Below are 12,077 nucleotides of genomic sequence, written 5' to 3' on the forward strand. Positions count from 1 at the left end.
CTAAGAGAAATCTTAGGATAAATGTATTTTGATTCCAAGTTGGCCTCCTCAAATTTTATTTTGCCTGCATTTACTTTGCCCAAACTGGCTTTATTTATACCTTTTCCATAGACTACAACAACTCTAAAGACTTAATTTTTTTAAAGACTTTATTTTCAATGACAAAATATTAGTAGCACACTCTATTTAGTCTAATATGCTCCACTTTGCTATGCAAAGGTGACCTTATATACATGTAACTTCAGGGGAAGCATAACATTAAATGATTGCTAACACTTGGAGACAGTTCTCAACACCATTCATTCATTTATTCATCCACAATGTATTTGTTCAATTAGTACCATCCTATGCCAAATGATGTTCTAAGCCCTAGATGTAAAACAATTGATCAAATTGAAAATTTCCAGCTGTTATATATTTTCCAAGAGTTGATGCAAAGTCAGGAGGCGATAAAGAGCAAACACACATGTATGTTCAGTAATGATAAGTAACATGAAGGAAAATAAAGCCTGACTTACAAAATTCAGAAAACAGATCAACTTTCCTAACATCAGGGGACCTGAAAATTAATTTTTTGACTCAGTATGATGGACTTTATTCCTGAGAATAAATACAAGACATTTTTTAATATCATAATACATATTTCTTCCCACCCCTCCTCAGTCCCATCCCAGCTAAAGGGATTAGATCTTTCAGTGACTTCTGATGTTCCCCTCATCTAAAACCCTCAGCAGAGACTGGACTCTGCCATCCTCCAGCCTCATCACCCTCCATCCTTCTCCCTGCTCACTAGTCAAGTACATTGACTTTTTTTTTTTAATTTCTCAAACACATGAACTCCCTTGTGCATCAGGGCTTCACACCTCTGATGTTCCCACCTTTGAATCTCCCCATTTTCCCCTTCTCCATCATCAAACCCAGCTAATTCCTGCTTATCTTTCAGCATCCACTATAAATGCGATTTCTCCAGCGAAGCCAATTTGGGGTGAAACTGCTCACACTTTCCTAGCATCTATTATCTCTCATTTTTGAAATTTATTACAATTTAGATCACATAGTAATTTAAGCTCTTTCTATGTGTGTTTATCATTTATCTCTCCCTTTAGACTGTAAGCTCCTGTGGGGAGATGGTGGGAGGGCAGGGACTGAAGACAGCCATTTCTCTTCTTTAACAGTATTTCCAGTGTTTTGCAACTTGCCACCTGGCACAGAGTAGACTTTAAGAAAATCATTCCTAAGAGAATTAAAGAAGAAATTTCCATTAAAAATGTCTTCAGCTTACAACACATAGTTTTACGTAACACATGGCAAATTGGGTTTAATGGGAACTTGTATTATCCTTTAAATAATGTGACTGAGCAAATGAGTCTAGCTTAATCTGTATATTTTCATTTGTGTTACATGCTATTCCTGCCCCATATTCTGCTGGAAGTCTATTGCTTGCTTGTCAGCTCACAGTCTCAATGAGAGATGGTTTTTAATCTTTGCTATTTGGTTTACAGAATGGCTGTATATTGCTGATTCATGTATTCTCTCTAATGTGTAGAATATGACTCTGGTGGTTGTTCTTTCTGAGGAAACATAAATTCTGGAGCCTGTAGCCACGGGAGAGAGGTTTTAAAAGTTTTTGATGGGAAAAGCCGATTTATACATGGAATCAGTGTCAAAAATGAATCTGATTGTGAAAAGCCACCATTGTGTAAATCGTTAAACAATCCCAAGTAGCAATAGCTCAGGACTTCCTTGTTTGATCACTTCATGCCTAGCATTTTGAAGTACGGACACTCGTGCTCACACACTTATAAATATTGATGGTGTTTTCTACTTATTTTGAGAAATTATAATCCTCCTTGGGATGGGAAGAATCCTTCTTCAGTCAGGGCCTACCATGTCCAAAATCTCCATTGTGGCATAAATGTATGATAATATCTTATTTCCTCATCTTTCTCCCCAACTTTTCTCAGAGGCAAGTAACTGTCTTCTATTTTTTATCCCCAGGAGCTGGCCAAAAAATAGGTCTATAATAGGTACTCAATTAAAATTCATTTAAGTAATCATAGATTGTAGATAAGCACTTATAATCAAAACAGCCTGAGCTAAAGTCAAATTATCCCTTTTTCTATCTCAGGTAGGCAGAAAAATAATTCAGAAGCCACTTGGAATAAAACTCTTAAACACAGCACCTTTTCCTTTAATGAAGGACTAAGATTTTCCCATACCCAGTAAATCCTCAGAAGATTTTCCTTCATGAATTTATGCCAGAACAATTCTGGTCCATTATTTGGCAAATAGGACAGTTTAATCATTGGAGAAAAATTATAAAATTCCATTCTGAATATATGAAAGCTGCAGGGGATTGTGTATTCATTTATCTTGTAGGAAAACTTGAGTCTTCAAATAACAGGGTGTTGCCATGTTAGCTTCCTCCAGAGAATTGAAAACCAAACTGTAAAGAGAGCAGAATGGTCTGATAGTATCAGAGCCAGTGGAATCTGCAACATCTCTTTCTAAATTGGAAGCACAGGATTTAGCTAACTCAAATTCTACCTGTGTCTCTATGTTTGTGAAAGAATTATGCTACTTTCCTTACTCAGTTTCTCAAGGTTTTATATTCTAAAATCATTGCTTCAGAAACTCAAAGATAGGATAGAATGTTGGTTCATGGAAATATGAGAGAGAGAAAAATTCTGTTTATCAGCTCTAAAAAAGAATAATCTAATGTAGTAGGGAGTGCATTAAAGAAAACAAAGAATAAAAAGAGAAAAGAATGGGAAATAAGAGAAGGGGGAGGAAGAAAGTAAGCAAGGAGAGGGGAGGAGGAGGAAAGGATGAAGGAAGCAAGAAGGAAAAGGAAATGATTAAAACCTAGGACAGATCTCTCCTACAACTCAGATGCCTCTGTATGGGCTGTATTTCAATGCCCTTCCTAGGTAAATAGCAATGTCTTTCCTTTTTTATTAGCACGGCTGCAGCTGCTGTTGCTTACAAAGAGATTCACAAATCAAAATAGACTCAGTTAGCTTTTCAATAATTCTACAAAGGTGGGGAAACATTGCCAGAGAAGGATAGCACTCCAGTATCCTAACAAGGAGTCTTGTTAGCAAAACAAAGTGTGAATTGCTTAGAGATAATTCCCTGCTGTTAGTAATTCCACTGGGTACCTTCTGTGGCAGCACAAGCTATTTCTCCTCTATAGACCAATGCCATTGAACAGAAGATGTCAAAGGAAATATGAAAAAAAAAAAGTTTGCTTCTTTAGAAACGTTTATTCTTCTGGAATTTTTTTTCTTAATGCCAGCATGATTCACACCTATTGGTTCTTAGCCTGGAGCCCTAACACAACCTGGAACTGAGGAAGCCGGAGATGGTAGTGAATAATGAATGGACTGCATAAGCAGAAGTCTATACCTAGTCAATAATAAAGGCAAATGCAGAGTTGCAGGCCAACATTTTAATGGAGTTTCTCTCTATTATTCTCTCTCCTTCAAGGTAAACAAAAACTAGCAAGAGCTTGGATCGACAAACATCTAGAACCAGATAGGAAAACCATTCACTTGGCAGTTGCTTCATTCCCGGATATTGCTTCGGATCAATCTAACTACGGTATTTAGAACTAATTTTTGATAGATTTTTCTGGGGTTAATCAACCATCTTTCCCCATCTATATCTTGTGATATGTGGCAAGAAGCATCTGGGCAGAAAATCTAAGAAATGTAATTCTTACTTTTTAAAATGGTTTCATGATATTAAAGGAATTCCTATATTTTGCCATATTCTTTGAAACCATTACTAGTACTGATGTTTTTGAAGTGCTGGTCAGTCTAGGAATCACTGGCCACATGTGTACATTTTTGCCTTCTTACACTCGCATTTTGTATTTCATCAGATCCAAAGTTGTCATGGGTCATTATCTGTAGATGATCTTGAGCAGCCTTGCATTCTTAAAGAATATGCCATGGCATCTGCCTCTGTGCTTTTGCGCCCTGCTGTACAGATGATATTTTAGCATGAGCATGGATGGGAGGTGGGAGAGGAGAGCAGAATTTGTCTCAGGCTGACATTTCTTTATGCTGTGCTATATCTTATTCATTCATGTATCCCTCAACAATTCAGTATATATGTCACAATGTGATTGTTACATATGTTAGAGTACATAATTGGGGTTGTAAAGTATCTGCTTGAATGTCTTAACTAATGAATTCCATCAAATTCAATTATCACTCTTAGACTCTTCATTAACCAATCAATTTCCTTCTTTGGTCTAAGTCATTGCTAACATACTTTTACTAGGCACAAACATAGTTTCTATGACCCAATAGAGGTGACTGAATTTCTTACAGATTTTTTTTTCTTTTGTTGCCTCATGTGACTGGAGGTTTGGATTTCTAAAAATCCACTTCTCACATTACTCCCATTGCATTCTGGAGAAATAAGGTTACTGTGTGAGGCTGTGTCTTGTAGACTTTATTTCGCTACTTGAATCTTACATTTTTTTCTGAGGAAGTCAGATGATAACAGTGGGTCATCAATATTAGAAAATAAATAAATCAATCAATCAACTATGCACTCCTATAAGTTCACTTATTTATTTAAAAGAATCTTTCCAGTAGGTTTATTATACAAGTTCTTCACCTTTTAGGGGCTGAACTATTTAAATACTAGAAGTTTATCCTCTCTCTCTCTCTTAGAGTATGAATGTAGGATTTCAGTTGTTATTGCTGTAAGATTTTTTCAAAATATGATCATTTTTAACAGAGATTGTTCAAAGAAGTGGTTCAGAAAACGCAGATAGCCAGAATCAAAGCACTTCCATTTCCTGGGAAATAATTGCCACAGTATTAATGTAGAATGGTTATCTCAATCATTTTATAATGAAGGGCATGTGTTGGTATGTGATGATTATGATACCTCTCAGAACATTTCTATTTTGTTCTCTTTTACTTTGATGTCTTTAAGGAACAATTTTCTCTTCTACTTTACAGTTATTTTGAGAAACATCTCAAAAGATGGGCTGAAGCAAACCTACAGAAGTGGGTTTCATGCCAGATTTACTTATGGCTTTGTGGGTTGGCCCAAGAATTAGCATTTTTAATTATGCATTTCAAGTAATTATAAGGCACTCTATATTTTAAGAACTATTACTGTTTAGTATGAGAGCCAGGAAACAGCTGATAGCAAAACATTTTAAAACTATTGACGTACAATTGATAATAAAAAATAAAAACATGGAAAGCAAATTAAATTTGGATTTCAATTTTTTCCTACATATTTACATTTCATGGGACCTCAAAAATTATTTCTGAATGTTCATTTTTTTGTTGTTTTTCATGAGTCAAATATTTTGAAATTAAAAATGAAATGTTTAGTATTAAGACCCTCAAGGATAGAAATGTGCAGTAATTTAGCTTGTGAAAAAACTTGCAAAGTTTCAAAATAACGCTCTCTATAATAGTAAAAGATATTACATGCATAATTTGTACAATTAATTATTTCACATTTGAATCCTTAGTTTCACAAATCTTTCTAAGTAGCAAGTCTATCTTTTAACATTTGATAGATATAAAAAGTACCAAACCTGTACTTTTGGAAAACTCTTAGGGCAGCCTAGCTTTCAAAGGATAATATATTGGAGCATCTGTGTTAAATCTTTAGGTGAAGTGTTTCCCGTTTTTTCAGAAGTGAACATTTCTGTATTATCCACCCTTAAGAGAATTTTCTTATCACTTTATTTTTAGTGCAAATTAGTGCAAAATATGTCAGATATTAAAGTAAATATGCGCTTAACGAGAGTTGAGGACAAAGAACTGTTCTTTGAACCATGAAGAGACAGAATGTTGTGATTACCTAAGGCACAGGAAGAGAGCAACAAAAACAAAATTAGTTCTAGTAGGACAACTACAGAGACGGTGTGATCCATAAAATTAATTCTTGCTTCTTACAGGGCAGACTCCTGACTGAAACAAGGGCCTAAAAGGAAAACAATGGCAGTCTTTAGGTTTTGCAGATTATCTTACTGTATGATATAAGCATGTTCTGAAAAGATGGGAATAATTCAAACTGGTTTCCAAATCCATAAGATTCCTTTTATAAACCAAAAAAACTCTTGATTTTCAAGATCACATTCATAGTACAGGCAGGCACTAACTTACAGTTGTGTTGTGTTTTAAAGGTTTCATTTATAAGTTGAATATTTTGGACTCAAAACAAATTTTCCCACAGAAACAATGCTGTAAATGATGTTGAATCCCAAGACTCAATTTTAAAAATCCACCAAATTGTTATCAACTCATACAATTTGTAAAACTAGTGCTCTGAAGTGAAAAATAGGAAAAAACAATAGTATGCGATTCCAAAAATTAAACCTATTAGACAAAATGAATTTCAATGCCAAAGAAAAGCAAGTTTGATTATAAGTAGATGAAAATTTAAAAGAGAAGGTAGGCCATTTTTCTAACATAATGAGGCAAGAGTTTGGATGGGAAGTACAAAATGGGGGCAATAGAAAAATGTGTGTGTATCCCTTAGAGTCTGATGTTCTAAGATAAATCTGAACTGGGGAGGGAAGCATAGAGAAAGTAGGGTTATAATATGAACAGTATTTCCCGAAGAACAGTAAAAGGAGAAACAGAAAGAGAGAACAGATTTTGGGGAGAGCTAAGAGTGGCCTACAGTACTGGTAGCCAGGCATTATTAAACTACCTATGAAATACAGAGGATGCTCAGTAATACTGATATTTATAATTCAGGGGGAAAAGTGCATTCAGTTCTCTTGAAAAGAGAAGATACAAGTCCATTTAGAAAGCGTATGAGTAGAGGAAATATTTAATCAAAGAAAATCAGCATATATTCATTATATGATTGAATGGAATGAAGAGAAAATTGGGTAATAAGTTCGCATACATATTTGTTAGATTGGCTGGAGGAGAATATGTTAGACTGTATTTTTAAAGTTTCTTTTGGCTAATAAAAGACCTTGGGGTTAATTCTTGATTTAAATGTTATTTAAGAGTTACTTGGGGCGATGCAACGGTGGCTCAGTGGCAGAATTTTTGCCTGCCATGCCAGAGACCCAAGTTTGGTTCTTGGTGCCTGCCTATGCAAAAAAAAAGGTTAGTTATAGGTTACTATGAAGAAGAATGAACCTATAAAAATTAGAGTTGGTAAAAGAAAGGTTTGTCTAAAGGGTAAAAGCCTAACCCCTATCAGGAAAATCTAAAATAATGTTGTCATGAGGCAGTGAGAAGGTACAGGCATGGACTGGCTCTTTGACAGTGACTGTGATAAATGTCATAGAAGGTGGCTCTTTAAAATGTTTGGAATGAATCAATCAGATTTTGCATTTATAGTGAACAAGTTTAGAAGTATAAAAATAATAAAATTATACTTATAAAAGTTAAAGTGGATTTGGTAGTAAAAAAATGTGCATATGAACTTCAACAATTTTGTGCAAGAAATGAGAAGGGGAGGGATATGAATCAGTAGAACCTTCACTTCTTTAAGTTTATGTACTTTCAATTTACTTAGGCAGTTTAGCAGCGGTCTCTGCACTGCTTATCCTTATGGGAGGTACCATACTAACGAGAGCCAAATTCAGCCTACCAAAATGTTTTGTTTGATCAGAACTATGGTGATTGTTTTATTTTTGTTGGTGTTGTTTTTAAAAATTTAAATGCCTTTGTGCAGACCATGCAGTCTCCAACTAAGATCCAATTCCCAGCTACTGAATGGACTTACACCTGACCTTCAGCCATGCTTCCATGTTTGTCTTACATCACTACTTTGATTGACACCCTCTCCTTCATATTGAGTATAGGATGCTGAGCTGAGCCCTAACCTAGGCACAAGTCCGCAGGATGAGTTTCATGGACATCTACCAAAGTCCCTTTCTCTAAATTGCTCAATCTACCAGCTAAACACTTTATCAAATTTCACCTTAAGGAATTTTGCCCTCTCTTCGTCAAAACTGTCAGCATCAAATTTTCAAGTGCGCCCAACTTACCAGTTGGCTGCATTAACACATGTAATTTTTCACTTAATTTACCAAATATTTATTGAAACCTTCTGTCTATTAGGCACTGTACTAATTTTGCTATTTTTAGTCCAGACACTACTCTGCAAAGCATATTTTATTCTATTTGAATTTTAATATTTTATACTTCACTGTTTCTCTTTGTTTTCTCTTAATTAAATTTTGATGGGTGGACAGAATAGGAGGCATCTGTGCTCACAGATAGAGAAGCAGAAGTAGGTATCACCCAGAAAATAAGGCCCAAATTAGGGGGGTTCTGTCATATTTTTCCTCTCTTTTCCTCAAGGAGGTCTAAGGTAACCCTAAGTTGAACCCCATCACTTCCATTTAACCTAAAGAGCAATTGTTTTACTATAATAAAAACCAAAATTTATTTGTTGTAGTTCATTATTTATTTGGTGTTAGTTCAGTTTTTGCTTGAAAATATTTGAAAATTGCTATTTTAAAATAAAATGCATTTAACCCCTAAATAGTGCACAGTTAGCCAAACCTTGAACATAAATACCCAGTAGAATAATAAAGTTCACATAAACACAGAAAAATAACTTGGTATTTTCCTGAAGAGAAGTAGAGTTAAAGCAAAAGACACATAAAATAAATGAAAGAGTATTTTTAAAAACCCAATAAGAATAAGAGGGAGTAAATAAGTAAATATGATGACAATAATTTGTTTTAAGTGCTTAGCGATAAATTCTGGAAATCTGTCAGATTCCTAACATTACAAAACTCACATTGATCCGTTTAAACATTGTTCAACTTCAATGTATGTATCTAGATTAACGACCAATTACCAATTTGTTTCATATCAACAATTCTGGAGGACTGAGGTACTCACCACCTCCCAATTATATGCATATCTTAACAGTAAAATCATTTAAAATATGTCTAAATGCACAGCTCAGGTAGATATAAAGAACAGACCACCTGAAAGGACTAGAAAGGAAGGGGAACTCACAGCCAAAGTAGAAACACTCAGAGCTGATGTGATGCACAACAGGAAGGGACTGGTCCCTTACCAAGCATCAAATGGCTAACTGACCTATGGCCAAGCAAGCTAGAGACTTGAAAATCTTGTATACATTCAGGACCCTGGAAATGTAGCTTCTTCTTTGGTGAAGCAGCAATAAAACTGCCTTCACTGATAGCTTTAGTTTGCTGAAGTTGCTGGACTACAATACACCAGAAATGGTGTTACAAATTTATAGTTCCTCAGAGGAAAGGCAGGTAGCTTTTTCCTGGGTTCATCTGTCACATGGGAAGGCACATGGTGATGTCTGCTGGGCCTTTCTCCCAGCTTCTGGATTCAAACAGCTTTCCCCAGAGCATTTTCTTTCTTTATCTCCAAACATCTAGGTCTATGTCAGCTCTGAGTGCTTTCTCTCTCTTCTGACTTCTCCTTTTTAAGCCTCCAGCTAATTAATGTCACTCATTGGGAAGACACTCCCCTTAGCCATCTGCAGATGCAATCAGCCATAGACGAAATTCACATGCTGATGATTTAAGTCCACAGCAACAGAACAACTGGGCACCATCACCTGGCCAAGTTGACATCTGAACCTAACTATCAAAATGATTCATGGAAGTGACTAGACGCTTGTCTGCCTGGGAATCTGGAGAAAATGGAGAAAAAATAGAGTTTTACTGTGGCACATCAAAACTCTATGTCTTTGACATGAATATAGTGTGGCACTTGAATTTATATTCTTCAAAGTGTGTGAATCCCCCAATGTGTAATTTTTATAAACTAGCAGAAACCTGTGATTTTGTATACAACCATGTCACAGCCAGGGCACACAGGACATCTTCGGAAGTAAAAGCACTCTCCCCACAAGATAAGTACACACACACAAAAAAAATGATAAAACCACACATGAGAATTATGCAGCATAAGAAAGAATAAGCAGGCACCACAACAGGGGTATTAGAATCCTAAGAATTTGAGACAAGCTGAAAGAAACTATAAACTCTATTTAAAATGATTGAAAAGAAAAAAAACAAGAAATAGAAATCATAATGAACAATAGGATACTATGAAAACAAATCAGCAGGTTATAAAAAGAATCAAATAATGCCCACAGAAAAGATAAAATAGTTTTCAAATTTTAAAAATTTAATGAAAACTTTTAGGAGAAGAGAAACAGGCTAAAAGCATACTAATGTACTGTAAATTATGTCTGAAATTTTTTTTTTCTGAAATGAAGCACAAAGTGTTAAAGAGATAGAAAATATGAAGGAGAAGTTAAGAGACATTGAATAATAGAAGGTCACTCAAGGTCTACTAAGAATTCCAGAAGGATAGAATTGTGAGTTCCTAACTGAGCACTTTCCAGATTTGAAAAAAGACACAAATACTCATATGAAGATCACACCCATTCACAAATCAAATAAATAAAAATCAGACATGGACTTTGTAACATAGCCACAGAACTCTTAGAACAATGAAGAGATCTTAAATACTATCCATAGAGAACAGTCAGACAATGGATGAATAAGCAAGGTCAAACAGGTAATAGATACCTCATCCACTAAAATGGAGACAAGATGACAATGGAAAAATAGCTCCAATTGTTGAAGGAAAATAGCAAGCTCGAATTCCATATTTATATAAATTATTTTTCTAAGAATGGGAGCAAAATAAATGCCTCTTTTTGGAAAATGATGATCATAGAATTTCACCAGATTTTGAGTAACAAAATATATGTTCTCTGCATTATGATAAAAACCTGGTTGTAAATGTTTATGCCTTAAAAACTTTGGATTCTTGGAGTCACTAAACTAAAAATGTATTGCTATCAATGGAATTTTGTTAACGACCAAATTAATGGCTGAATATCCTGTTTATCAAATGTTTGAAATTGTATTGGTGTCAGGAAGGTGCCCTGACAGTTGGTTAAGTGGCAGTTAACTGAACCATAACACTGCCATTCTTCTTAACAGCAATTTCAGCTGTGAAATCTTTGTTTTCTCCTAAGATCATTCTTTCAGTGCCTGGATTTCATTAGATGTAACGTGTTGCTTTTTTAAATGCACTTTCTATCCTAGGATGTGAGTCTATCCTGTTCTAATACTCTGCAGTAGTGTGAAATATTTATAGGCTAAACTTTTGTACCACCTTTGGGCCAATCATATTTAGTAAATGTAAGATAATTGAGCAAAGGATCCTGAAAAAGGCTGGAATAATTGGAGTAAGTTCCTGCCAAAACCAGCTAATGGTCATAAATAGCATCTAAATTTGAAAACTAGTTCTGTGAAGTGGAGAAATTTGCTAGAGAATCCTAGCATAGCGATGGCCCTTCCACTTAGTAAGTACCTTAGCAAAAGTGTTTCTTTACCCAGGACTGAAAAAAACAGACCTACTAAGACTGAGAAATTTATATGTGTCTTAGATAAGATAGACCATTCACAAGAAATTGCAGACATTCATATAATTTCATGGCTACTTCTAATGGTTTCTTATACCCTGGACTGAATTTATCAAGGAAATTAAAAATTCAGGGCATCCCAGCCATAAAATGGCATATTACCAATATATTAGTCCTATTCTATTTAGTTCTTGAAGCTAATGTATCTATTTACTAAGATGACCACATATTAGGAAATAATAAAGGATGCAATTTCATAGAAAACATATTAGAAGGTGTGCTGGTTGCCATGTGTCTTCCTATAAGACACTAAGCAAACCAGAACCCAGAGTTGTTTCCCAGAGGAGCTAAATGAAAGTCCACAGACACTTAGAAAGGAAACTACTGGCATCAGAAGCTGGAAGCAATGGAACCAAGAACAAGGACCAGGAGACACCAGCCACATGCCTTCCCATGTGACAGACATTAGCATTTCTTGAGTCAAGGTATCTTTCTCTGGATGCCTTAGTTTGGACATCTTTATGACTTAGAACTATACACTTGTAACTTAATAAATTCCCTTTTTAAAAGCTGCTCCATTTCTCATATATTGCATTCTGGCAACATTAACAAAGCAAAACAAGAAGGGTACATTCCCGGAAGAAACAAACTGTCTAAAGTCAATGAAAATTTACTGTACAATGAAA

General features: G+C 35.2%; 1 protein-coding gene across 6 annotated transcripts in view; it reads left to right on the forward strand.

Moving 5' to 3' along the window:
* The window catches only part of SYT1 (synaptotagmin 1), a 1,262,805-nt gene that overhangs the window by 792,726 nt on the left and 458,002 nt on the right, over positions 1-12,077 (forward strand). For all 6 annotated transcript variants that reach the window (XM_077111509.1, XM_077111511.1, XM_077111507.1 and 3 more), the window contains one exon: positions 3,490-3,603. The gene's annotated coding sequence lies outside the window, so the exon portion shown is untranslated. The remainder of the gene's footprint in view (positions 1-3,489; positions 3,604-12,077) is intronic.

Source organism: Tamandua tetradactyla, chromosome 7 (genome assembly GCF_023851605.1).
Source record: "Tamandua tetradactyla isolate mTamTet1 chromosome 7, mTamTet1.pri, whole genome shotgun sequence".
Taxonomy (NCBI): domain Eukaryota; kingdom Metazoa; phylum Chordata; class Mammalia; order Pilosa; family Myrmecophagidae; genus Tamandua; species Tamandua tetradactyla.